Raw genomic sequence first — 26360 nt, 5'->3', positions numbered from 1 at the left:
TCACATATGCTAGGTGAGTACCACTGAGCCACAACCCTAGCCCCTGTGTTTCTTCTTTTGAGCCTTTTCTGTTTAGTTCTTTTGCCCATCTATTGATTAGGTTATTTGTTTTTTTTTTTTTGGTGTTAAGTTTTTTGAGTTCTTTTATGTTCTGGATATTAATCCCCTATTAGAGGAGTAACTGGCCAAGATTTTCTCTCACTCTGTCGGCTCTCTCTTTATTCTCTTAATCATTTCCTTTGCTGTACAGAAGCTTTTTAATTTGATGTCATCCCACTTATTGATTCTTGGTTTTATTTCTTGCACTTTGGGGGTCTTATTAAGTTAGTGCCTGCACCCATAAGATGGAGTGTTGACCCTATGTTTTCTTCTAGCAGTTGCAAGGTTTCTGGTCTAATTTCTAAGTCTTTGGTCCATTTTGATATGAGTTTTGAGCAGGGTGAGAGATAGGGGTCTAGTTTCATTTTTCTACATATAGCCATCCAGTTTTCCCAGGACCAATTGTGTAAAAGGCTGTCTTTTCTCCAACATTTATTTTATTTTATTTTTTGTGGTGCTGGGGATTGAACGCAGGGCCTTGTGCTTAAAGGCAAGCACTTTATCAACTGAGCTATCTCCCCAGCCCTCCAACATTTATTTTAAACACCTTTGTGAAATATCAGGTGGCTGGAGGTATTTGGATTTGTCTCTGTCTTCTATTCTGTTCCATTGGCCTTCATGTCTATGATGCCAACACCATGCTATTTTTGTTACTAGAGCTCTGAGTATAATTTGAGATCAGGTATTGTGATGCTTCCTGCTTTGTTTTTCTTGCTAAATTAATATTACTTTGACTATTTTGGGTCTCTTATTCTTCCAAATGAACTCAAGAATTTTTTTTTTAATTCTGTGAAGAACTTCATTGGTATTTTGATGAGAATTGTATTGAATTTGTATATTGCTTTTGGCAGTATGACCATTTTGACAATATTGGTTCTGCCTATCCAAGAACAACATGGGATTTCTTTCCATCTTCTAAGGTCTTCTTCAATTTCTTTCTTTAGTGTTCTGTAATTTTCATAATAGAGCTCTTTTACATTTTTTGACTGAGATTGAACTCAGGAGTACTTAACCACTGCAACACATTCCCTTTTTGTATTTTAGAGACAGGGTCTGAATTGCTTGGGGTTTTGCTAGGTTGCTGAGGCTGACTTTGAACTCGCAATCCTCCTGTCTCAGCTTCCCAAGCCACTGGGATTATAGGTGTGTGCTACCATACCCAGCTTCTCTTTTACCTCTTTGATTAGATTAGTCCCCAAGTATTTTATTTTATTTTTGAGCTTATTGTGAACGGGAGGGTTTTTCTGATTTCTTCCTTGGTTGAATTACTATTGGAGTATAGGAAAGCTATGCTTTATGGGTGTTGATCTTGTATCCTGATACTTTGCTAAATTCATTTATAAACTCTAGAAATCTTCTGGTGTAGTTTTTTTGGGTCTTCTAAATATAGGATCATGTCATTTGCAAACAGAAATAGTTTGAATTCTTCATTTTGTATTCATATCTCTTTGATTTCCTTTTCTTGCCTGATCACCCTGGCTAATGTTTCAAGGACTATATTGAATAGGAATAGTGAGAGTGGACAATCTTGTCTTGTTCCTGATTTTAGAGTAAATGCTTTTGATTTTTCTTCATTTAATATAATGTTGGTTTTGGGTTGTCATAAATGATCTTTACAATGTTAAGTTTAAGTTTCTTTGATCCCTAGATTCTCTAGTTTTTTTTTTTTGTTTGTTTGTTTGTTTTTAAACAAGCTCTACCAAGTTTCATTAAAGAAAAATTTTGTGTGTTTTACTTTTCACCAGTCTGTTCTGGCATGCTTCTAATGATATCAGAATCACCTGGATCAATAATAGACAGTGTGCACACTCTGTAGTATTTTCTGCATGCTGGCCCAATTTGATATTATTGCCACTGTAGTGATGGACACCAGTTTTGGCCAACATGGCATAGTACCCTATTTCAGATTTCCTCAAAGCTGGACAGTTGTTGGCGAGGATGACCAATTTCACTTTGCCTTGTCTGATCATCTTCAGAGTCTGCTTGTACCCCAGCACATACTTTCCACTTTTCATAACAAGCTGGAGCCTAGAGTTGATTGACTCCAGAGATTTTTTCATTTTCTTTGCAGCCACCATCTTCGTGCCTTAGATGCGGGGATGGCCCCAAACCAAGAGCAGCTGTCAAGATGGCTGGACTCTAGTTTTTGGGGCTTTTTTCAATTTTTTTTTAGTTGTGGATGGACACAATACCTTTATTTTATTTTTATGAGGTGCTGAGGAACCCAGTGCCTCACACATTCTGGGCAAGTGCTCTACCACTGAGCTATCACCCCAACCGCTCCAGTGTTTTTAACATGAATGGGTGCTGGATTTTTTCAAAGGCCTTTCTGCATCTATTGAAATGATCGTGTGATTCTTTTTTAAAAAATTTGTTCTATTTAGTTATATATGATAGCAGAATGCATTTCAATTCATTGTACACATATGGGATATAACTTTTCTTTTTTTTTTTTTGCCCTTTGTAAATTTATAATTTTTAATTAAAATAAATAAAAAAATTTGATAATTCACAAAAACTCCCATATATGTCCCAGCTATTTGATAATTAGACACACATATAAAATTCCTATGAACAGGCCAATTCACTATCTCTGAACTAACAAAGGGAGAAAAGAAACTTCCTAGAACTTAGCAGTCTGCCCTGGACCTGGCTGAAAATGGTATCAAAACAACAAAGGTCAGGCATAAATTACTTTTTGCCACATTGCCACCCTTGTGGAAAAGTGGAGATGAACCATGTTATAAACATTAAAAAAAAAAATAACCAGTAGATCCCATTCAAGGTCTGAGGCTTATCTCAAGATCCACCTCTAATATACTTTGCCTTTATTTATTTATTTATTTTTTATTGTAAACAAATGGGATACATGTTGTTTCTCTGTTTGTACATGGCGTAAAGGCATACCATTTGTGTAATCATAAATTTACATAGAGTAATGTTGTTTGATTCATTCTGTTATTTTTTCCCTTCCCCCCACCCCTCCCACCCCTCTTTACCCTCTATTCAGTACTTCCTTCCTCCATACTTTCCCCCCTCCCTAACCCTAACTCTAACCCTAACACTAACCCTTCCCTCCCCCCCATTATGTGTCATCCTCCACTTATTAGCGATATCATTCGTCCTTTGGCTTTTTGAGATTGGCTTATCTCACTTAGCATGATATTCTCCAATTTCATCCATTTGCCTGCAAATGCCATAATTTTATCATTCTTTATGGCTGAGTAATATTCCATTGAATATATATACCACAGTTTCTTTATCCACTCATCAATTGAAGGGCATCTAGGTTGGTTCCACAGTCTGGCTATTGTGAATTGAGCAGCTATGAACATTGATGTGGCTGTATCTCTGTAGTATGCTGATTTTAAGTCCTTTGGGTATAGGCCAAGGAGTGGGATAGCTGGGTCAAATGGAGGGTCCATTCCAAGTTTTCTAAGGAATCTCCACACTGCTTTCCAGAGTGGCTGCACTAATTTGCAGCCCCACCAGCAATGTATGAGTGTACCTTTCTCCCCACATCCTCGCCAACACCTGTTGTTGCTCGTATTCTTGATAATCGCCATTCTAATTGGGGTGAGATGGAATCTTAGGGTGGTTTTGATTTGCATTTCTCTTATTACTAGAGATGTTGAGCATTTTTCCATATGTTTGTTGATTGCTTGTAGATCTTCTTCTGTGAAGTGTCTATTCATTTCCTTAGCCCATTTGTCGACTGGATTCTTTGCCTTCTTGGAGTAGAGTTTTTTGAGTTCTTTATAGATTCTGGAGATTAGTGCTCTATCTGAAGTATGATTGGCAAAGATATTCTCCCACTCTGTAGGCTCTTTCTTCGCATTGCTGGTAGTTTCCTTTGCTGAGAGAAAGCTTTTTAGTTTGAATCTATCCCAGTGGTTGATTCTAGCTTTTATTTCTTGTGCTATGGGAGTCCTGTTAAGGAAGTCTGATCCTAGACCAACAAGGTGAAGATTTGGACCTACTTTTTCTTCTATAATCTGCAGGGTCTCTGGTCTGATTCCGAGGTCCTTAATCCATTTTGAGTTTAGTTTCGTGCATGGTGAGAGATATGGGTTTAGTTTCATTCTGTTGCATATGGATTTCCCAATTCTCCCAGCACCATTTGTTGAAGAGGCTATCTTTTCTCCATTGCATATTTTTGGCCCCTTTGTCTAGTATGAGAAAATTGTATTTATTTGGGTTTGTGTCCGTGTCCTCTATTCTGTACCATTGATCTACCTTTCTATTTTGGTACCAATACCATGCCGTTTTTGTTACTATTGCTTTGTAGTAGAGTTGAAGATCTGGTATTGCAATACCCCCTGTTTCACTCTTCCTGCTAAGGATTGCTTTACTATTCTGGGTTTCTTATTCTTCCAGATGAATTTCATAATTGCTTGGTCTATTTCTGTAAGGTACGTCATTGGGATTTTAATTGGAAATGCATTGAATTTGTATAGCAGTTTAGGTAGTATGGCCATTTTGACAATATTAATTCTTCCTATCCAAGAACATGGAAGATCTTTCCATCTTCTAAGGTGTTCTTTAATTTCTTTCTTTAGTGTTGTATAGTTCTCATTGTAGAGGTCTTTCACCTCTTTTGTGAGATTGATTCCCAAGTATTTTATTTTTTTTTGAGGCTATTGTGAATGGGGTAGTTTTCCTAATTTCTCTTTCTGAAGATTCATCACTTATGTATAAAAATGCGTTGGATTTATGGGCATTGATCTTGTAACCTGCTACTTTACTGAATTCACTTATGAGTTCTAAGAGTTTTCTGGTGGAATTTCCAGGTTCCTCTAAATATATAATCATGTCATCAGCGAACAGGGATAGTTTGAGTTCTTCTTTTCCAATTCGTATCCCTTTAATTTCTTTGGTTTGTCTAATTGCTCTGGCCAGAGTCTCAAGAACGATGTTGAATAGAAGTGGTGAAAGAGGGCATCCCTGCCTTGTTCCCGTTTTTAGGGGGAATGCTTTCAGTTTTTCACCATTTAGAATGATATTAGCCATGGGCTTAGCATAAATGGCCTTTACAATGTTAAGGAATGTTCCCACTATCCCTATTTTTTCTAGTGTTTTGAGCATGAAGGGGTGCTGTATTTTATCAAATGCTTTTTCTGCATCTATTGAAATAATCATGTGATTCTTGACTTTAAGTCTATTAATATGGTGAATTACGTTTATTGATTTCCTGATGTTGAACCAACCTTGCATACCTGGGATGAAGCCCACTTGATCATGGTGCACTATCTTTTTAATATGTTTTTGTATGCGATTTGCTAAAATTTTGTTGAGAATTTTTGCGTCGATGTTCATTAAGGATATTGGTCTGAAATTTTCTTTCCTTGATGAGTCTCTGTCTGGTTTAGGTATCAGTGTGATATTGGCTTCATAGAATGAGTTTGGGAGGGTTCCCTCCTCTTCTATTTTATGGAATACTTTGAGAAGTATTGGAATGAGCTCTTCTTTAAAGGTTTTGTAGAACTCGGCTGAGAACCCATCTGGTCCCGGACTTTTCTTTATTGGTAGGCTTTTGATGACTTCTTCTATTTCAGTACTTGAAATTGGTCTATTTAAATTGTTTATGTCCTCCTCGTTCAGTTTAGGCAATTCATATGTCTCTAGAAACCTGTTGATGTCTTCGAAATTTTCTATTTTGTTGGAGTATAGATTTTCAAAATAGCTTCTAATTATGTTTTGTATTTCCATCCTGTCTGTTGTGATATTTCCTTGTTCATTCCGAATTTTAGTGATTTGGGTTTTCTCTCGTCTTCTCTTTGTTAGTGTGGCTAAAGGTTTATCAATTTTGTTTATTTTTTCGAAGAACCAACTATTTATTTTGTCAATTTTTTGTATTATTTCTTTTGTTTCAATTTCATTGATTTCAGCTCTGAGTTTAACTATTTCCTGTCTTCTACTACTTTTGGTGCTGTTCTGTTCTTCTTTTTCTAGGGCTTTGAGCTGTAGTGTTAGGTCGTTTATTTGTTGAGTTTTACTTCTTTTATTAAATGCGCTCCATGAAATAAATTTCCCTCTAAGTACTGCTTTCATAGTGTCCCAGAGATTTTGATATGATGTTTCTTTGTTCTCATTTACCTCTAAGAATTTTTTAATTTCCTTCCTAATATCTTCTGTTATCCATTCATCATATAATAGCATATTGTTTAATCTCCAGATGTTGGAATAGTTTCTGTGTTTTACTCTTTCATTTATTTCTAACTTCAATCCATTATGATCTGATAGAATACATGCTAGTGTCTCTATCTTCTTGTATTTGCTAACATTAGCTTTGTGGCATAATATATGGTCTATTTTAGAGAAGGATCCATGTGCTGCTGAGAAGAAAGTGTATTCGCTCTTGGTTGGATGGTATATTCTATAAATGTCCGTTAAGTCTAAATTATTGATTGTGTTATTGAGATCTATGGTTTCTTTGTTCAATTTTTGTCTGGAAGATCTGTCCAGTGGTGAGAGAGGCGTGTTAAAATCACCTAGTATTATTGTGTTATGGTCTATTTGGTTTCTGAAATTGAGAAGGATTTGTTTGACATACATGGATGAGCTACTGTTTGGGGCATAGATGTTTATGATTGTTATATCTTGCTGATTTATGCTTCCCTTAAGCAGTATGAAATGACCTTCTTTATCCCTTCTGACTAACTTTGGCTTGAAGTCCACATTATCAGAAATGAGGATGGATACTCCAGCTTTCTTGCTGAGTCCATGTGCATGGTATGTTTTTCCCCATCCTTTCACCTTTAGTCTATGGGTATCTTTTTCTATGAGGTGAGTCTCTTGCAGGCAACATATTGTTGGATCTTTCTTTTTAATCCAGTCTGCCAGTCTGTGTCTTTTGATTGATGAATTCAGGCCATTAACATTCAGGGTTATTATAGAGAAATGATTTGGTTTCCCGGTCATTTGGTTCATTTTTTAAATTTCATTTATTTATTTGTTTGACACAACTTGTTTCCTCCTTTATTTGACAATTCCTTTAGGATAATTCCTCCCTTTGCTGATTTGCTTCTTTGTTTTTCATCTCTTCCTCATGGAATATTTTGCTGAGAATGTTCTGTAATGCTGGCTTTCTTTTTGTAAATTCTTTTAGCTTTTGTTTATCATGGAAGGATTTTATTTCATCGTCAAATTTGAAGATTCTTGGTTGGCATCCATTTTCTTTCAGGGCTTGAAAAATGTTGTTCCAGGCCCTTCTAGCTTTTAGGGTCTGGATTGAAAAGTCTGCTGATATCCGTATTGGTTTCCCCCTGAATGTAATTTGGTTCTTTTTTCTCACAGCCTTTAAAATTCTGTCTTTATTTTGTATGTTGGGCATTTTCATTATAATGTGCCTTGGTGTGGGTCTGTTGTAATTTTGTGTATTTGGAGTCCTATAAGCCTCTTGAACTTGATTTTCCATTTCATTCTTCAGATTTGGGAAATTTTCTGATATTATTTCATTGAATAAATTGTTCATTCCTTTGGCTTGTTTCTCTAGGCCTTCCTCAATCCCAATAATTCTTAAATTTGGCCTTTTCATGATATCCCATAGTTCTTGGAGATTCTGTTCATGATTTCTTACCATCTTCTCTGTTTGTTCAACTTTGTTTTCAAGGTTAAATATTTTGTCTTCAATGTCTGAGGTTCTGTCTTCCAGGTGTTCTATCCTATTGGATATGCTTTCTATGGAGTTCTTAATTTGGTTTATTGTTTCCTTCATGTCAAGGATTTCTGTTTGGTTTTTTTTCAATATCTCTAACTCTTTATTGAAATGATCTTTTGCTTCCTGTATTTGCTCTTTTAACTGTCGATTGGTGCGATCATTCAATGCTTGCATTTGCTCTTTCATCTCATCGTTTGCTTCTCTGATCATTTTAATTATGTACATTCTGAACTCCTTTTCTGTCATTTCTTCTGCCATGCTGTCATTGGGTTTTATTGATGTAACATCTAGATTTGTTTGCAGCATTTTCTTTCCTTGTTTTCTCATATTGTTCAGGTATCAGTGGACCGCTGAGATATTGCAGATTTCCTCTATTGACTTACAATGTCCCTGAAGATTTCTATATATATCCCCCCTTAGTCTTCAGTAGGCTGAAGTCTTGGAGGAAGTTGATAATGCGGTACTCCACAAGGAAGCTGCCTCTCTAGGAGTGGTGGCCTTCAGGTGGGGTATAATCCCTGCTAGTGGGCAGAGGTGCCTCCACTTGTTGACCAATGGTCATCCAAAGGGGACCTAGGCTGTGGGCTGAGGCAAGGCCTGTTTGGGCCTGAGTCTCTGGTTTTACCGTCCTTGTGGGGAAACCTCCCCCAGCAGGGAAAACTCACCCGGTGGGGAGGTCTCGCTGGTCAGTTCCCTCCTAGAGGTTCCCCTCAATTTACAGCTACCGCCTGGGCTGGGCTGCCTTCCTCTGCAAAGTTCCCAGGGGCCCGGCCCTACCTCCTGGGCCTGGGAGCCTCACCCTTCGCAGATGAATCTCCTTAGGCTGCCCCTCCTCAGAGAATCTGCCCGCAGGCCTGGAACCTTCGCTCCGCCCTAAACCTGTCTCTGTGCGGCTCTTCCACCCAGAAGCCTCCTAGATTCTAGGACCCTGCTCTGCACCTAATCGCCTGGCTATGCGGCCCTCCTCTGAGCAGCCACCTGGGGCCCCGAACAATCGCTCTGAGTCCCAGAGACCCGCCACAGGCCTCTTCCTCCAGACAGCCGCCCAGTATTCCGGTGTGGTCACTAGGAGTCCAGGAAACTCACTTCGTGCCTCCTCCCACCAACCACCCGTAGCCCTGGGCAATCAATCACTCCGAGTCGAAGTGACCCTCCCCGTTCCTCCTCCTTCTCCAGATAACCCCCCGGGTGTTCAGGAGCGGTCGCTCTGAGTGGCTCTGAATCCACGTGACCCGCTGCACGGGTCCTCTGGGCAACCGCCCGGAGTTCTGGTGCGGCCACTCAAGACCAAGCGACCCACCACACTTCTCCTCCAGGCAGCCCCCCTGTGTTCAGGAGCTGTCACTTTAAGTCCAAACAACTCACCACTCGCCTTCTCCTCTGAGCAGCTGCCTGGAGCGCTAATGCAGTCACTGCGAGTCCAAACGACCCGCCGCGCTCCTCCTCCTCCTCCTCCTACTCCTCCGGGCAGGCCCCGGGGTTCAGAAGTGGTCTGAGTCCAAACAGCTCACCACGCAGCCCCTTCTCTGGCAACCGCCTGTAGCTCTGGTGTAGTCACCCCGAATCCAAGCGGCCGCGCTCCTCCTCCTCCTCCTCGTCCTCAGGGCAGGCCCCGGTGTTCAGAAGCGTCGTTCTGAGTCCAAACAGCTCGCCACGCGGCTTCTCCTCTGGCAACCACCTGTAGCTCTGGTGCAGTCACTCCAAATCCAAGCGGCCACGTTCCTCCTCCTCCTCCTCAGGGCAGGCCCCGGTGTCCTGAGTCCACACAGCTCTCCTCGCCTCTCCTCCTCTGGGCAGCCACTGGAGCCCCAGTGGTTGCTCCGAGTCCCAGCACTGTGCCGAGCGGCCTCCGGGATATAACTTTTCATTTCTCTGGTTGTACACAATGTAGAGTCACATCATTCATGCAGTCATATATGTACATAGGGTAATGATGTCCATCTCATTCCACTATCTTTCCTACCCTCCTGACCCTTCCCTTCTGCTCATTCCTCTCCATTCAATCCAAAGTTCCTCCATTATTCCTGTACACCCCCTCCCTATTATGTATCAGCATCTACTTGTCAGAGAAAACATTCAGCCTTTGGTTTTTTGGGATTGGCTTATTGCACTTTGCTTGATGTTCTTCAGCGCCACCCATTTACCTGCAAATGCCATAATTTCATTCTTATTTAAGGCTGAGTAATATTCCATTGTGTATATATACCACAGTTTCTTTATCCATTCATCTATTGAAGGGCATCTAGGTTGCTTCCACAGTTTAGCTATTGTGAATTGAGCTGCTATAAACATTGATGTGGCTGCGTCACTGTAGTATGCTGATTTTAAGTCCTTTGGGTATAAACTGAGGAGTGGGATAGCTGGGTCAAATGGTGGTCCCATTCCAAGTTTTTCAAGGAATCTCCGTGCTGCTTTCCACAGTGGTTGCACCAATTTGCAATTCCACCAGCAATGTATGAGTGTACCTTTTTCCCAACATCCTTGCCAACACTTATTGTTGCTTATATTCTTGATAATTGCCATTCTAACTGGAGTGAGATGAAATCTTAGAGTAGTTTTGATTTGCATTTCTCTAATTACTAGAGATTGAACATTTTTTCATATATTTGTTAATTGATCACATATCTTTATTGTTTGGGTTGTTTGTATTTTTGGTGTTAAGTTTTTTGAGTTCCTTATAAATCCAGATCATGTGATTCTTATCCTTAATCCTGTTTAAGTGGTGAAGTATATTTATTGATTTGTATATGTTGAACCAAACTTGCCTCCCTGGAATGAAACCCCCTTGATCATGGTGTATTATCTTTTTGATGTGTTTTTGAATGATGTTTGTTAATATTTTATTAAAGGTTTTTGCATGCGTACATCAGGGATATTGATCTATGGTTTTCTTGATGTGTCTTTGTCTGGTTTTGGTATCAGGATTATACTGTCTTCATAGAATGTGTTTGGGAGTGTTCCTTCTCTTTCAATTTCATGTAATAGTTTGAGACAGACTGGTATTACTTCTTCTGTAAAGGTCTGATAGAACTTAGCTGAGAATTTATCTGATCCTGGGCTTTTCTTTTGGAAAGCTTTTAATAGGTGTTTCAGTTTCATTACTTGATATTGGTCTGTTTAGATTTTCTATATCTTCCCAATTCAATTTGGTCAAGTCATATGTGTCTAAAAATTTGTCAATGTCTTCTAGATTTTCCAGTTTACTGAAGTATAAATTTTTTCAAAATAGGTTCTGATAATCCTCTGGATTTCAGAAGGGTCTGTAGTGATATCTTCTTTTTTATCTCTGATCTCGTTGATTTGGGTCTTCTCACTCTTTCGGATAGTTCAGCTAAGGTTTTCTAAATCTTATCTATCTTTTTAGAGAACCAACTTTTCATTGCATTCATCCTGTGTATTGTTTCCTTATACTCAATTGTGTTTTCTTTTTAAAAATGATCTTTCCCTCTCCATCTACTGAATTTGAATAATTCTAAAATGTCAACCACTTGATGTGCTGATTTCTTTCATTTTGTGTTGAGTCTTTGGCCCTTTCTATATGGCCCTTGAAAGTCCTTCACTTCTGGGAAATTTTCTGTTTTTGCTTTGAGTAGTCTCTTCTTTTTCTATTTTTGAAACTTCTAATGTTCTTTTATTGAATTTACTAGATTGAGCCTTTCCCACTTAACCTTTCTGTTTCTGTATCTGTGTTTTGGCTTCACATCCTCGGAGATTTCTTAACTTTCAATTCTTCTGAATTTTTAAAAGTTTCATCAATTATATTTTTCATTTCTTTTCTTTTTTCTTTTTTTGGTACCAGAGATTGAACCCAGAGGTGCTTAACTGAATCTCATATCCAGTTCTTTTTGTTTTTATTTTGAGACAGGGTCTCGCAAAATTGCCTGGAGCCTCACTAAGTTGCTGATATTGGCTTTGAACTTGGGATTCTCCTGCCTCAGTGTCCTGAGCAGCAAGGATTACAGGAGTGCACCACTGCACCTGGCTATCTTTTTTTATTTCTGAGAAGTCTTTTGGTTTCTGGTCATTCCTTTTCATTGAAATTTATTCTAAAATCCTTCCTTTAGTCTCTCCAAGGAGACAAATTCAAGTTGTTTTTTTTTGGGGGGGGGGGTGCTGGGGATCGAACTGAGGACCTTGTGCTTACAAGGCAAGCACTCTGCCGACTGAGCTATCTCCCCAGCCCCCAAATTCAAGTTTTGCTTTATTTTCAAGTTCTTGTTTATAATTATCTTTCAGTTTTCTCCAAGATTACGTCCTTTTATTTTCCTTAATGCCTGATGATCCTTGTTTGTTTGGTATTGTTGTCGTTGTTTATAGTTAAGAATAAAAAGTGGCCAGGCACAGTTGTCTGCCTCTAACCCCAGCAGTTTGGGAGGTGGAGGCAGGGCAGGAGGATGGTGACTTCAAAGCCAGCCTCAGCAATTCAGCTAGGCACTAAGCTACTCAGTGAGACCCTGTCTCTAAATAAAATATAAAAAAAGGGGCTGGGATGTGGCTCAGTGGCTAAGTGCCCCTGAGTTCAATTCCTGGTACAAAAAAACAAAATCAAAAAAACAAAACAAAACAAAACAAAACAAACAAACAAACAAAAAAAAAAAAAACAAAGAAAGAATGGAGGGAGGTGGGAGGGAGGGAAGGAAGGAAAGATAAAAGGCAACTGGAAGCCTTTTTTTTTTGGTTATCGCATCTCCCATATGAAGGTATTTAACATACACACATACACACACACACACACACACACACACAAACATGTACATACTTTCTAAGGCAAATTATATAAGCCTTTTTTTTTTTTTTTTTTTTTTTTTTGGCAGTCACAGCAGGTTTATTGTCAGCTATTGAGTACCCTGATGCCCTGCCCAAGGGACCAGTCAGTGGCAGTGAGGGGAGCAGCAGGGGTTGTGGCCACAAGCAAGGGGGCATGAGAAGGCCTGGTCTCCTGTGTCTGGACCTCCCAGGGGTGTTTTCTGTCTGGGTCTGTCCTAGGCAGGACAGGAGAGTCCCTGGAGAATCTGGGTTGCAGGGTCTTAGGGAGGAGCCAGGCCTCCCAGAGAAATAGGAGCCACCCAAGTCCCCCAGGGACTTCAGATCGACCATGATGAGCCAATGACCCACCCCGCAGGAACCAGGCTGGCTTCCAGTGGGGATGGCTGAGCAAGGACCCAGAGCACATCACAGTCTCCAAGTGGCCTCAGGTCTGCAGCTCCAGGAAGTGGTCTGGGCAGGCTGGAGCTGTGGGCCTCCTGGAAGTCCTGGAGTTCTTGGAGCAGCTGGGCCAGTGGGTCTGCAGTGGTTTCACCAGGGCCCACCGGCACAGTGCCTGCCTCTGTGTCCCCACTCAGCTCCTGGTGGTTCTCCCGCAGCCTGGCCTCCACACCCAGAGGTGACGGTGGATGAGCTGGGCCTCCAGGTTGTGGTTGAGAAGGTCATTCCACTCCTGCAGGGTCACTTGTGACCATGTTTTATCACAGCCCGACCTGTCTTGTCCTTCTGGTGGCAACAGCTCCACTTGTCCCCACGGAAGACGCTGGGGTGGTGGGTGCCCAGCAGGTGGGTGTTGTTGACGCTCACCTTCCGCAGCGCACTGGTTCATCTCATTCACACACCTGCATGTAGGTAGCAGTCTGAGGACCTCCAGTGTCCTCTGTGTAGGTGACCTGCAGGACATGCGCGCTGCCGAAGCTCTTCTCCTCCACCTTTTCTGCTGCCCTTTGTTGGCAAGCTTGATGAAGCTGCTCTTCTTGGAGCTGGGCATCTTGGCAAAGCTGAGGGCTTTGATGGTGAGGGAGAAGTGGAGCTTCTTGAAGAAGGACGTGAGGGGCCCTTGCCCTTGGTCCTGTGGAAGAGTGTCACCTCCTTCACGGGCGGTGCCTGCAAACTCAGTGTACCTATAAGGGGCTTTATAACTCCCCCCAACCCCCATTGGATGTTTTTGTGAGCATTTTCCATGCTATCAGATTTTTCAAGTACTTGTTTTTTTGGTGGGGGGAGCTTAGGGATGGAACCCAGGGCCTTGAGCATGGTAGGCGAGCAATCTACCACGGAGCTATTTGCCAACTTCAAAATATAATTTTTAACAACTGCAAAAATCTTATATAGATCTTCCACAATTATACTGGTTTCTTCTTATTGGACATATAGGAAGCATGTGGAATGTCACTTTTAAAAATAACACTGAAACTGTTGTGCATAAATGTTTTTTAATATTCTGTCTAGTTCCTTAGGATGGATTACCAGAAATTACTGGATGAAGTATTGGACATTTTTTTAAGGTCCATTCCATATTTTCCAGATAATTATATCTTAAATCAGTATTTCAGCAAATTGGAGATCTTATGACTTTTTCAAAGAATATATAGAAATTGTTATTTATTACAGATATTAGTCTTATTTTATGAAAAAAATTGAACTTATTTTTGGGCCTGGTTTGACAAATCTTTATAATTGAAGGGACTCATCTTAACTAGTCTCCTATCTTGTTAAGACAATCTTTTGCAAATAAAAATATGGTAGTGCAGATCTGTGGACTGAACATACAAATAGTCTCTCTAATTTATCAGTTAGGTGTAAAACCACAGCCGTTCAATAATACTCTTACTTTTAATAAGGTCTGGTATAGCAGAATAAAGTACTCCTTTATGAATTGTAACTGTTATTAGTCCCTAAAGTTAAAAAGCTACCATTGTTCTTTAAGAAGATAATTTCATCACTTGTGCTGATACTTTATCTAGTAGTCTAAATGCTTGCTTCCACTTGCAGGAACTTCACTTGATTTTAACCTGACCAGGTTTCCAATTTTAAAATAGCAGACAGTTGGAGCTTGCTTTATACTGATTAGTAATATTTTCCCTCTAAGATGCAGAAAACATTTCTTTAGTCCCTGGCAACCTGATCACCCTGCTCCTTCAGAAATTTCAAGGCTGCTAGTGTGTTATCTACAAGACTTACATCTGTCCTGCTTTTGTTTGGAAGCTAGAGCAGGAATGTCACATGATACACAGGAAACGATCCTGTGATCTTGTCCATTCATTTGTGACCTGCTATAGTTCGTGAAGAGTCTTTTGTATTTTAACAATACCTTTCCAAGAACTTACATTGCTTCCATCTAAACTACCTTGTAACTTCCTTACAGGAAAATAGTAAACATTTCTGTTTGGAAGTTTTATCCTAGATTGTGAGTTAAATTTTAGTATGTCTGTCTGCATAGATCTCAGAGGAGTGATTACTGGGACTCTTCTTGGCTTTTAGAGGCAGGAAAGAAATCCTGAGAATCGGGTGGACTGAGCAGGCAGCAAAGGAATGTTGCCATATCAGAGGAGGTTTCAGTAAAGCTGGGTGTGTGTGTGTGTTGAAGAAGGGGAAATGGTGTAGAGGAGGAAATTGACAAGTTTTCAGATCAGTATAAACCCTAAAATAAAAAGACACAACCTGCTGAAGCATGAGGGGGCTTTCAGCTTCCCAGTTTGCCCTGAAAAGTCTGGCCCCCACAGATCCTCTTTCCTTAAGAATGTGCAGTTCATGTAACTATAGATTATCTTGTGCTTCGTTTTGTTTTGAAGTACTGGGGATTGAAATGGAGGCACTCTATCCCTGAGCTACACCCCCAGCCCTTTTTATTTTATTTTGAGACAGGGTCTTGCTAAGTTGCCCAGGCTGGCCTCAAACTTGGGATCTTCCTGCCTCCGTCTCTTGAGTTGCAGCAACTTGAGTTACATGTGCACCACCATGTCCAGCTCTTATACTTTGCTTTGAATTATTTTTAAATGTGCATCATTGCAAAATGGCTAAGAGCTAGATCTGTAGGACAATTTAGGACAAATCCTAGCTCCATGACATACGGTGTGAACTCTGGCAAACTCTGTAACTTCTGGGTGCCCCAGTTTCTTCATTTGAAATGGGGTAATAATGGTGCCTATCCTGTTAGGTTGTTATGGGTAACAATCAGCAAAATTAAGATGTATTTATTGCAGAAAAGCAGATAGTATAGAAATAAGCAAAAAAGAAGATAAACACCTCCAATCCTTCCATCCATAGGTAACCCCTGCATTGGCACACATCCTTCTGTATATTTTTTGTATATGAAACTGAGATCATAATCTTTATGTAACTCCTCCCCTTAATAGTATATCATGAGCACTTTCTCATGCTACTCAATTTTTAGCATCATATGTAAAATAACTACACTGAGTGCCTATATTTTAGCTTGTTAAGCTTATTTCCGCATTGTTAAAGGTTCATTTCAGGTGGTTTCAGTTCTTCTTCAGTCATTCTTACATATGATGTTTCAAGACACATTTTTGTGCATTAATTTTACACTTGTGGTTTCTTTCCTTGAAGAAAAATAGAACTGCAGAGTCAACATGTATTTATTTATATTTTAAGTTTTTTGACATATTGCAAAATTGCCCTTCACAGATTTTTGCCAGAGATATATGGGAGTTTGTTGTCTTGCCCTTTTTTTCAGTATTGATAATTCTTTTTTTTTTTTTTTTAACAATAGTCTTCACTATTGCCCGAGTGTAAAAATGGCTAGACATTTGTGTGTGTGTGTGTTTAATATTTTTTAGTTGTTGATGGATCTTTATTTTATATATTTATATGTGGTGCTGAGAATCAAACCCAGTGCCTCACACATGCCAGGCAAGCACTGCACTACTGAGCCACAACCCCAGCCCATCGTGTATGTTTTTTAGCGCTTATATTTCTTTTTCTTCTCTGTGAATTTCACACGTACATATTTCTTTTAATGTGTTCACCTTCTTGTAAATTATCAGTTTGTAAGAGATCTTTATATAGAAAAAGCTACTGATTGACTTCATTAAGATTTTTTTCAAAGAATAAAGTTTCAACAGCTTTGTTAAGGTTGGTCAGTTAAGCTTCGTGCATGAGGTTTTAAGAGAAAAAATACAAATCGGTTGAAATTTATTTATTTGTTTGTTTATTTATTTATTTTTGCGGTACTGGGGATCGAACTCAGGGCCTTGTGCTTGCAAGGCAAGCACTCTACCAGCTGAGCTATCTCCTCAGCCCTGAAATTTATATTATTATAAATTATATTATTTATAAGCAAAGAGAGACATTTTTTTCTGAGCCTACCAAATACTTGTTAGTGAGTCAGTATAGTTTTTGAAGTTAGTTTTGTTGGTGGAATATACTTATCTTCCTGTGTATTATGAATCCCATTTGTGATATTTATTACATATATATGTCATATAAACATATTCACACATATATGTATATATACACACATTTATTTATATAAATAAGTAAATTGTTGTTGTTGTGCTAGGGATTGAACCCAGGGCCTTGCACATACTAGACAAGCACTTTATCACTGAGTTACATCCCTAACACCCTATGATACCTTGATAGATCCCTTAACTATTTACTGGATATGGTCTTAGTATTTTGAGCCTGTCAGCCCCAGTGTTTCTATGCTGTATTTATCAATGACTCCTGTGTAGATAGGTCAAAAGTCAAGATAGAAGGCCCACAGATTTTTGAGGTTTTAGAGCTGAGTTCATAATTCTTAGTGTCATAGTGCTTTCAATGTCTTGAAAGATGGAATTTTTAGATAGGAGCAGCTGCAAAAGATTTCTGCTTCACTGATTCTCTTTGAAGAGGATCGCAAGAGCTCACCCTGGATAGGGTGATCATTGGTGTCAGCCTGCTGTGTGTACAGCTCCCAGGAACATCTTACACTGGGGGACCCATTCACCTGTGCAGCACTTGGAGGCTTGAGCATGAAGCATGCATGAAATATGGAATGGAAGTGAATTCCCTTAGAATGCAGGTGTGTGAAACTTTAGTACTACCTTCAAACACATTTTAGAATTTAAAACAGTTGTAAGAATTCCTGATCCATGGTGGGAACTCCTGAGGCAGTGTGACTCATTCTACCTTCTTTACTTCCCAGGCTTCTGCCGCTGAAAATTCCCTCCAGATGTCCAAGCAGACATTACTGGCAAGCAGAAAAGCCTTCCCAAAACCCATTATGTGACCCACACTGAACATGCACGGCCTTGGGTCTTATGGATGATTTTTATTTTGTAGTTTGGCTTCTTACCCCAAAGAGATTTCTGAAGTGCTAATCAGGGAGCCTAAAAATTCCTGTTTTACCTAATAGGTGATAACAAGAATGCTTATCTTACCTCTCTGGATTTTTTTTTTTTCACTCTAAGCTTAATTAAGTACTCTGCATCATCTAGAATCTTTCATTTGAAGGTAAGAACAGACTGTAGGGAAATGTGTAAGATCTGTATAAGTCAACAGGGCAAAAATCAAATTCCTACCAATATAATTTACAAAGATTTAGGTCTTATTAAGCATGGCTAAGATGTCCGCCCCCCGAGAGTTTGGGATTGAATCTTGTGTGTGCTAGGCAAGTACTCTACCTCTGAGCTACACCCCCAACCCCGGAAGTTCACTTAGAATTAAATATTTTTAGTTTTTCTGAGTGTCTATAACTTTTCCTCACAAACCTATAGTATTTCTCTGGCTGTTTACTTTTTATAAATTTAGATGCTTTCCCATATCAATTTGCAAAAATTATCTTCCAAACTTGTTTTTTTTTTTTTTTTTTTGGTGCCAGAGATTGAACCCAGAGGCACTTAGCCACCGAGCTACATCCCCAGCCCTTTTTTATTTTTAATTTTGAGACAGTCTCGTTCAGTTGCTTAGAGCCTCACTAAATTACCGGGGCTGACTTTGAACTTGGTATCCTCCTGCCTCAGCCTCCAGAGCCACTGAGATTACCGGTATGTGCCACTGCGTCCAGCTAACTTGTTTCTTTTTTTGGGAGGGGAGAGTGGTATTGGGGATTAACTCAGGGGCACTCAACCACTGAGCCACATCCCCAGCCCTATTTTGTATTTTATTTAGAGACAGGGTCTCACTATGTTGCTTAGTGCCTCGTTTTTGCTGAGGCTGGCTTTGAACTTGAGATTCTCCTGCCTCAGCCTCCCGAGCTGCTGGGATTACAGCCGTGTGCTACTGCATCCAGCTACTTGTTTCTTCTTGATTGACCCTTCCCCAAGTCCATCTCCTCACCCCTCCACCCCTCCCCCATTTTTAAGTCAGTTTTCACTTCAAGAATAACTGTCAGTGTCTGGGACTTGCCTTTCCTAATGAGGCACTAGGGTTTTAGATTTTTCTCAAGGAGAAGTGTTAACTGCCTTTCACTTTCCTTCATCTGGCCCCAGAGGGAGAAGAGGATACACAGGAAAACCAGTTTATAATATGTTGTGTTGGAGTAAAATCCTTAGAGTACAAATATTACTAGCTGTTATAACCTCATATAATCAGCTCGTTCTGGTCCTTTTTTGTGTGTGTGTGGTGCTGGGATTTGAACCCAGGGCCTTGTGCTTTTGAGGCAAACACTCTACCAACTGAGCCATATCCCCAGCCCTCGTCCTGGTCTTGAGCAGGCTTCTATAGGTTGTAGAAGTCAGATGTTTCATCCAGTGTAGAAACTCCAGCTGGATGCTTTTTATATCACTATTTGTTGCCACCATTTTAATTCACAAGGTTGGCACAGATCTTGGTGCATTAGCTTTTTTCTGAAGCTGTCCCTGTCTCTAGGACCAAGTTTCTTCAGTCTTTAAGTCCAACAAGCAGCCCCTTTTTGGGTTGATCGGTCAGGAGCACTGTTAGGAGAGGGTCACTATGCTGCCTGCCCCTCCAAAAATTCCTCCTGAGTTATGATCAAAGTCCTTAGTGGCTTCCAGCCTCTCCCTGAGGCTCCGGATTAATTTCCTAGGCTCATCAATTCTGCCTCTGGACCCAAAGTTTTGCCCTGTTGATCTGAGTTGTCTGCCGTTGTTTGAGTAGGCAGGACTTCCTACCACACATCCCTGTGCAGAGAAATTGACCTACCTTGGAAGGTGAGAAGAATCTCCTCCAGTATCCTCTCCAAGTCCCTCTCTGGCCGGGTTCCTCTGCATTCCATAGCTCCTTGTCACTCCTCTGGGCTTAGTTTTACACTCGTGAGACCCCATCTCTTGCCTGAGGGTAGGAACCACCTCTTCTGTGCTCCACTGCCTGGCCCGCAGCCTGCTCTCTGACTTTCACTGTCCTCTGGTTTTTCTCATTAACTTTCCCATCTCTCTTATTGTAAAACAACAACTACCCCAAACTCTCTCTTTATCCCCAATTCTTCTCCTGTTGGCAACAATATCTCTCTCCTTCTCTCTATAATTTTTTTTTAAATGAAAGAGAGTATCTTTCTTGATTTTCCTGACAAACTCGATGGAGAAAAATGCAAATAATACAGAAATTCAAAGAGGGTGAGAATCATCTAAAATGTCATTACTCAGGATAAATGGCCCTTTGCTAAACTTACTGCCTCATTTTATGTACATGACACACAGTTTTATATCACTGAAGTCACACATTCATGCTGTTCTGTAACCTGCTTTAAATTTTATATGTCTTCGGGTGCTGGGAATTGAACCCAGGGCCTCTTGCTCACCACTCTACTAGTGAGCTATACAGCCCTTAAAACTGTTTTAAGAAATATTCAAGTTGACTGTGATTGAGATGGTGTAAACCTGTAATCCCAGCTGCTTGGGAGACTGAGGATTGCAAGTTCAAGGCCAGCCCAGGCAATGTAGACTCTTATCTCAAAATAAAATTAACAAAAAAAAAAGGGAAAGAACTGGAAATGTTACTCAAAGGCAGAGTGCTTGCCTAGCATGCAAGAGGTGAGACCCTGGGTTGAATCCTCAGTATGGCCAAGAAAAAAAAATCAGCAACATTTGGGGACATCTTTTTAGGTTGGTTCATATTAACCCTCATCATGACTGTGAACGGCTATATATTGTTCCACAGAATCACTATCTTCACAGGTGTTGTCAAATCTTCCAGATATTTACCTGTTTCATGGTTTTATTTATTTATTTATATATTTATTTTTTTGGGTGCTGGGGATCGAACCCGAACCCAGGGCCTTGTGCTTGCAAGGCAAGCACTCTACCGACTGAGCTATCTCCTCAGCCCCTGTTTCATGGTTTTAAAAGATACATATACTTTTGTATTTCCTTAAAGAAGGTGGTTGATTTCATTTTGTAAGTTCATGTCCATTTGTATGTGTATGTGTTTTCCTTCAGTCTGACTGCTGTTATTGAACTCTTCTGGGGACCTAAGCCTCAAATAATTCCAGTCCTGTAATGGAGCTTACAATGTAGTTTGGACATGGAACTGCCATATCAGATCCTTTGTCCATTTTACTCTTAAAGTGTTTTGTCCTTATTCATTTGTAAGAACTTTTTCAAGATCATGCATTTTGCAAATGTTTATTTTCCTTTTATATGTTTTATATATTTGCATTTATGTTGAAAAAGCTTCTCTAAAGATTGTAGAAATATTAATCCGTATTTTCTTCTGCTATTTTCATGGTTTTACTTCTAGATTTACCTTTAATTCTTATCATTTAGTGTAATATTCATGTAATAGCTATATTTCATCTTTATTTTTATAATCTATAATAGGCAATAACTTCTTTTTTCCTCATTTCCAGAGTTTTTCTATCTATTCTGTGCTCAATTTGTGGATAATCTTTAAAATATTTCAAGGAACTGGAGTTGTAGTTCAGTGGTAGAGTGCTTCCCTAGCATGTGTGAGGCACTGGGTTTGATCCTAAGCACTGCATGAAAATAAATAAATTAAAGTATTGTGTCCATCTACAACAAAAAAATAAAAATAAAAAAGAAAGAACACAAATGATTTTAAAAACTTGCAAGTTGAAAAAATCTTGTTTGGGATTATATTGAATATATGGTTTATGGAGGGAGAATCAATGTACTTTTTAATGCTGAATCATTCACTCTTTCAAAGAAATTTATGAAGTTCCTGCTGCATGCCAAGCATTTTCTGGTTATTGCAGAAACAATAATGAACAAAGTCCACATGAATCCCTGCCAATGAGGAAGCTCACATACCAGAGCGTCTGAAATAGTATATACTGGCCATGTATCATTAACTGAGCATTTAAATATTGCTAGTGCCACATGTTGAAATGATCATATTTAAGATCTATTGGGTAAAATAGCATATATAATTAAATACATTTCACCTATCGCTTTTTCATGTTCAATATGGCTACTAGAATTTTTTTTTTTTTTTTTTTGCGGTGCTGGAGAAGGTTTTGCTTTTTTGACAGCAGGTATGGGTCGAGGGCCCGCAGGCCTGACCCCATTTTCCGCTTGCCACGTGAGAACACCCACGTCGGAGCTGGTGATCAGGGGAACCAGCCTGAAGAGCAGCCTGAATGCACTGTTTGGAGGCTTTGTGCTCATTTTGCCCGGGGGCCTTTCTCGATGGGCTTCCTGATGTCCTTCCCCCGGAGCTTGAGGCCGATGGCTTTCTCAATTTTCCCCAGAACTTGGTTATTTGGAATGGCCCGTCCACTCTCATAATCTGTGATGACTTGCGGCTTTTCATTGATTTGTGTGTCAGCCCCTTGCTCTGCCGGCCCCGCTGGATCACTTTGCCCACCTCCAGGGTCTGTCTCCCGGTCCAGCTTGGCTGTGTTCTTGGTGACCGAATACTGCTTGTTCTGGCCAGCAGCCCATTTCCTGGACGTGTCCACATCTTCTCCTCGTCTCTGAGCCACTAAGATGGCCTGCTTGGACTTGGCCTGCGCAGCTGTGGGGCCCTTCTTGCGTAGCACCATCACGGTGTCCCAGTCTCTCTCAGCCACAGCGCGGCGGCGGGGTCGGCGGTCAGTCGGGCGGCTCCGGCAGCTGCAAATGTGAATGAATGTTCTGTATTACAGGAGAGGCTGACCATGAACAACATGAGTAGGTAACATAAAATATCAGACAGCCAAATGTACTGAAGAAGAAAAAGGAAATGTAGGCTAGAAGTTCAGGGTCAAGGTGTAATCAGTGTTGGATTCTTCTGAGAGATCTGTGGCAGGTTTTTGTAACTTCCTCCAGACTTCTGGTGGTTTGCTGGCCATCTTTGGCAACTTGCAGATGTATAAGCTTCAGTCTCTGTTTTTATCATCATATAGTATTCTCCTTGTGGGCATGTCCCTGTATCAAAGTTTCCTCGTTTTAATATACCAGTCACATTGGACTGGGGCCCAATGACCTCATCTTAGTTTGATTATCTACAAAGATCTTATTTCCATAATGTCACATTGTGAGGTACTGGGGTTAGGACTTTAGCATATCTTATTTATTTATTTATTTATTTATTTATTTGAGTGGGGACCACAATTCAATGCGTAATTGTTTCAGATAGTTTATTTGACTTATTTGGATCTTTGGGGTATATAATATATACATTGCAAATAGTAGGTTATTTCCTATTCTGTTAAATCTATGATCTGAATTTTGCTCTCTTGTCTAATTTCTTTTCACTTTGACCTCATTGAAAGATCTGACTACCCTATAGTTGCTGTTTCGTGACTCCCAGGTCTTTCCCATCCACTGAAACCACTAACCACTGGCCTGGTTTGTGCTAATGCTATAGAGGTTCTTGTTGACAGAGCGTCTAACCTAATCTGAATAAGCACCTTACCTTATGCATAGGGAGAACTCAATTAAAAAGTTGAGAGAAAAAGCCATGAATATTAGGTAAATGAGCTTTTAAAGAAATATTATAAATGTCAATTAAATGATCAGAGAGGAGTTGGTTCTTAGAATACTTGTCTCTTGACTTACCTATGAGCCTTCAATGGCCTCCTTGAGCTTTTTTTGTGTGTGTGTGTGGTGCTGGGGATTGAACCCAGGGCCTTGTGCTTGCAAGGCGAGCACTCTACCAACTGAGCTATCTCCCCAGCCCAAGCATTTTTATATTAAAAAAAATTGTTTTAGAGCTGGGCCTGATGATGCACACCTGTAATACCAGCTACTTTGGAGGCTGAGGCAGGAGGATTACAGGTTTGAGGCCAGCCTCAGTAACTTAATGAGACCTTGTCTCAAAATAAAATATAAGAGGTTTGGGGGTGTGTTTCAGTAGTAGAGTACTTACCTAACATGCATGAGACCCTAGACTCAATCTTCAGTACTGCAAAATAAAATAAATTTTTAAAAGGGGCTTGTAGAGTGGGATGCTGCTCAGTGGTAGAGTGCATGCCTAGCATATGTGAGGCTCTGAGTTTGATCTCCAATACTACAAAAAAACTAACAAAACCCTTTTTATTATAAAAACATAAAAACAGACAAAAAATAGTACAATGAGCTTTCATTGATCTAAAACCCAATTTCAACAATTATCAACTAATGGTAAATCTCTACTGCTAAACATTCTTTTTATGCTTTGTATGAGAGGTGTGCCCCCAAAACTCATGTGTGAGACAATGCGAGAGGGTTCAAAGAGGAAACGATTAGGTTGTGAGAGCCTTAAACTAACCAGTGAATTAATCCCCGATGGGATTAACTGAGTGGTAACTGGAGGTAGGTGGGGTATGGCTGGAGGAGGTGGGGCATTTGGGGGTGTGATTTTGGGGTATATATTTATATCTGGTGAATAGAGTTTCTCTCTCTCTTTTCTGATCATCATGTGAGTTTGTTTCCTTCTGCCATACTCTTCCACTATGATGTTTGGCTTCACCTTGCGCGCCAAAGAATGGAGCCTGCTGTCTGTGGACTGAGACCTCTGAAAAGGTGAGCCCTCAAATAAATTCTTCCTGCTCTACAATTGTGCTAGTTGGGTCTGCCATAACACCTCCACATTATAAAGGCTATATGTGACAGACCCAAAGCCAACATCATACTGAACAGAGAAAAGCTGAAAGTATTTCCTCTAAAATCAGGAACGAGACAGAGAGATCCACTGTCACCACTCTGTTTAAATAGTTCTCAAAACTCTAGCCAGAGCAATCAGGCAAGAGAAGGAAATCAAAGGATACATATAGGAAAAGAAGTCAAATTGTCTGTTTGCCAACGGTATGATCCTATGTCTAGAAGACCCAAAAAACTCCACCAGAAAACTTCTAGAGGTGATAAATGAACCAAACAAAGTAGATCAACATTTGTAAATCAGTAAATTTCCTGTACTATGACAGTGATTCTGCTAAGAAAGAAATCAGGAAAACCATCCAATTTATAATAACCTCAAAAAAAATTGGGGAATTAATCTACCTAAGTAGGTGAAAGATTTCTACAATGAAAATTATAGAACATTGAAGAAAGAAATTGAAGAGAACCTTAGAAGATGGAAAGACTTCCCATGTTCTTGGATACACAGAATCAATATTGTCAAAATGACCATACTACCAAAAGTGATATGCAGATTCAACACAATTCCCTTAAAAATACCAATGACATTCTTCACAGAACTAAAAAAAGAAAAAGTCCTTAAATTCACTTGAAAAAAATAAGAGACACAGAATAATCAAAGCAATCCTGAGCAAGAAGAGCAATGGAGGAGACAACAAAATACCTGATCTCAAATTATACTACAGAGCTACAGTAATAAAAACAGCATGGTGTGACATCAAAATAGACATGAAGACCAATGGCATAGAACAGAGGTCACGAAGACAAATCCACATAATTAAAGTCATTTCATATTTGACAAAGGTGCCAAAAACATGTTGGAGAAAGTTAACCTTTTTAACAAATGGTGCTGGAAAAACTGGAAATTCGTATGTAGAAAATTAGACTCCTACTTATTACCTTGCACAAGTCAACTCAAAGTGGATGAAAGATCTAGGAATTAGATCAGAAACTTTGCAACTGATAGAAGAAAACATATGGTCATCACTGCAACATATTGGTGCCGGCACCAATTTCCTCAACAAGAACCTAAAGCTCAAGAAATAAAACCAAGAATCCATAAGTGGAATGCCATCAAATTAAAAAGCTTCTGCTCAGCAAAGGAAATGAGAACATGAAGAGAGTCTCCAGAATGGGAGAAAATCAGCTACTCCTCTGACAGGGGATTAGTATCCAAAATATATAAAGAGCTCAAAAAGTTCAACACTGAAAAACGAAACAAAACAAAACAAAACAAAATATTCTAATTAATAAATGGGCAAAAGAACTAAACAGATTTTTCTCCAAAGAAGAAATACAAATGGCCAACAAATATACGAAAAATGTTCAACATCTCTAGAAATTAGGGAGATGCAAATCAAAACTACACTAAGGTTTCATCTCCAGGCAGAACAGCAGTTATCAAGAATACAAATAATAAACGTTGGTGAGGATGTGGGGGAAAGGTACACTTATACATTGTTGGTTTGGACCGCAAATTAGTACAACCACTCTGGAAAGTAGTATGGAGATTCCTCAAAAAACTAGAAACCACTATATGACTCAGCTATCCCACTCCTTGGTATTTATCCAAAAGAACTAAAATCAGCATACTATAGCAATACAGCTACTTCAGTGTTTATAGCAGCATAAATCACAATAGCAAAATTATGGAACTAGCCCAGATACCCATCAATAAATGAATTAGTTAAGAAAATGTAGTATATATACACAATGAAGTTTTTCTCAGCCATAAAGAATGAAATTATGACATTTACCAGTAAATGGATGAAAATGGAGAACATCATGCTAAGTGAAATAAGTCAGACTCAGAAAATCAAGGGCTGAATGTTTTCTCTCAAATGTGGAAATTAGACTGAAATGAGGGGGAAAAG

General features: G+C 39.7%; 1 protein-coding gene and 2 pseudogenes across 4 annotated transcripts in view; 1 reads left to right on the top strand and 2 right to left on the bottom strand.

The window, feature by feature from the left end:
- ANKRD6 (ankyrin repeat domain 6) overlaps positions 1 to 26360 on the top strand; it is a 214604-nt gene that overhangs the window by 18698 nt on the left and 169546 nt on the right. The gene's annotated exons all lie outside the window — the stretch shown is intronic.
- Positions 1812 to 2513, bottom strand: LOC306666159 (large ribosomal subunit protein eL30-like; annotated as a pseudogene). Its single transcript has one exon. The product of its transcript is annotated as a large ribosomal subunit protein eL30-like (transcript).
- On the bottom strand, positions 21244 to 22498 carry LOC306665324 (endothelial differentiation-related factor 1-like; annotated as a pseudogene). Its single transcript has one exon. The product of its transcript is annotated as an endothelial differentiation-related factor 1-like (transcript).

This window comes from Sciurus vulgaris (genome assembly GCF_902686455.1).
Source record: "Sciurus vulgaris genome assembly, chromosome: 7".
NCBI lineage: Eukaryota > Metazoa > Chordata > Mammalia > Rodentia > Sciuridae > Sciurus > Sciurus vulgaris.
The sequence above is the reverse complement of the archived record's forward strand: the minus strand, read 5'-3'. Positions and strand labels throughout refer to the sequence as shown.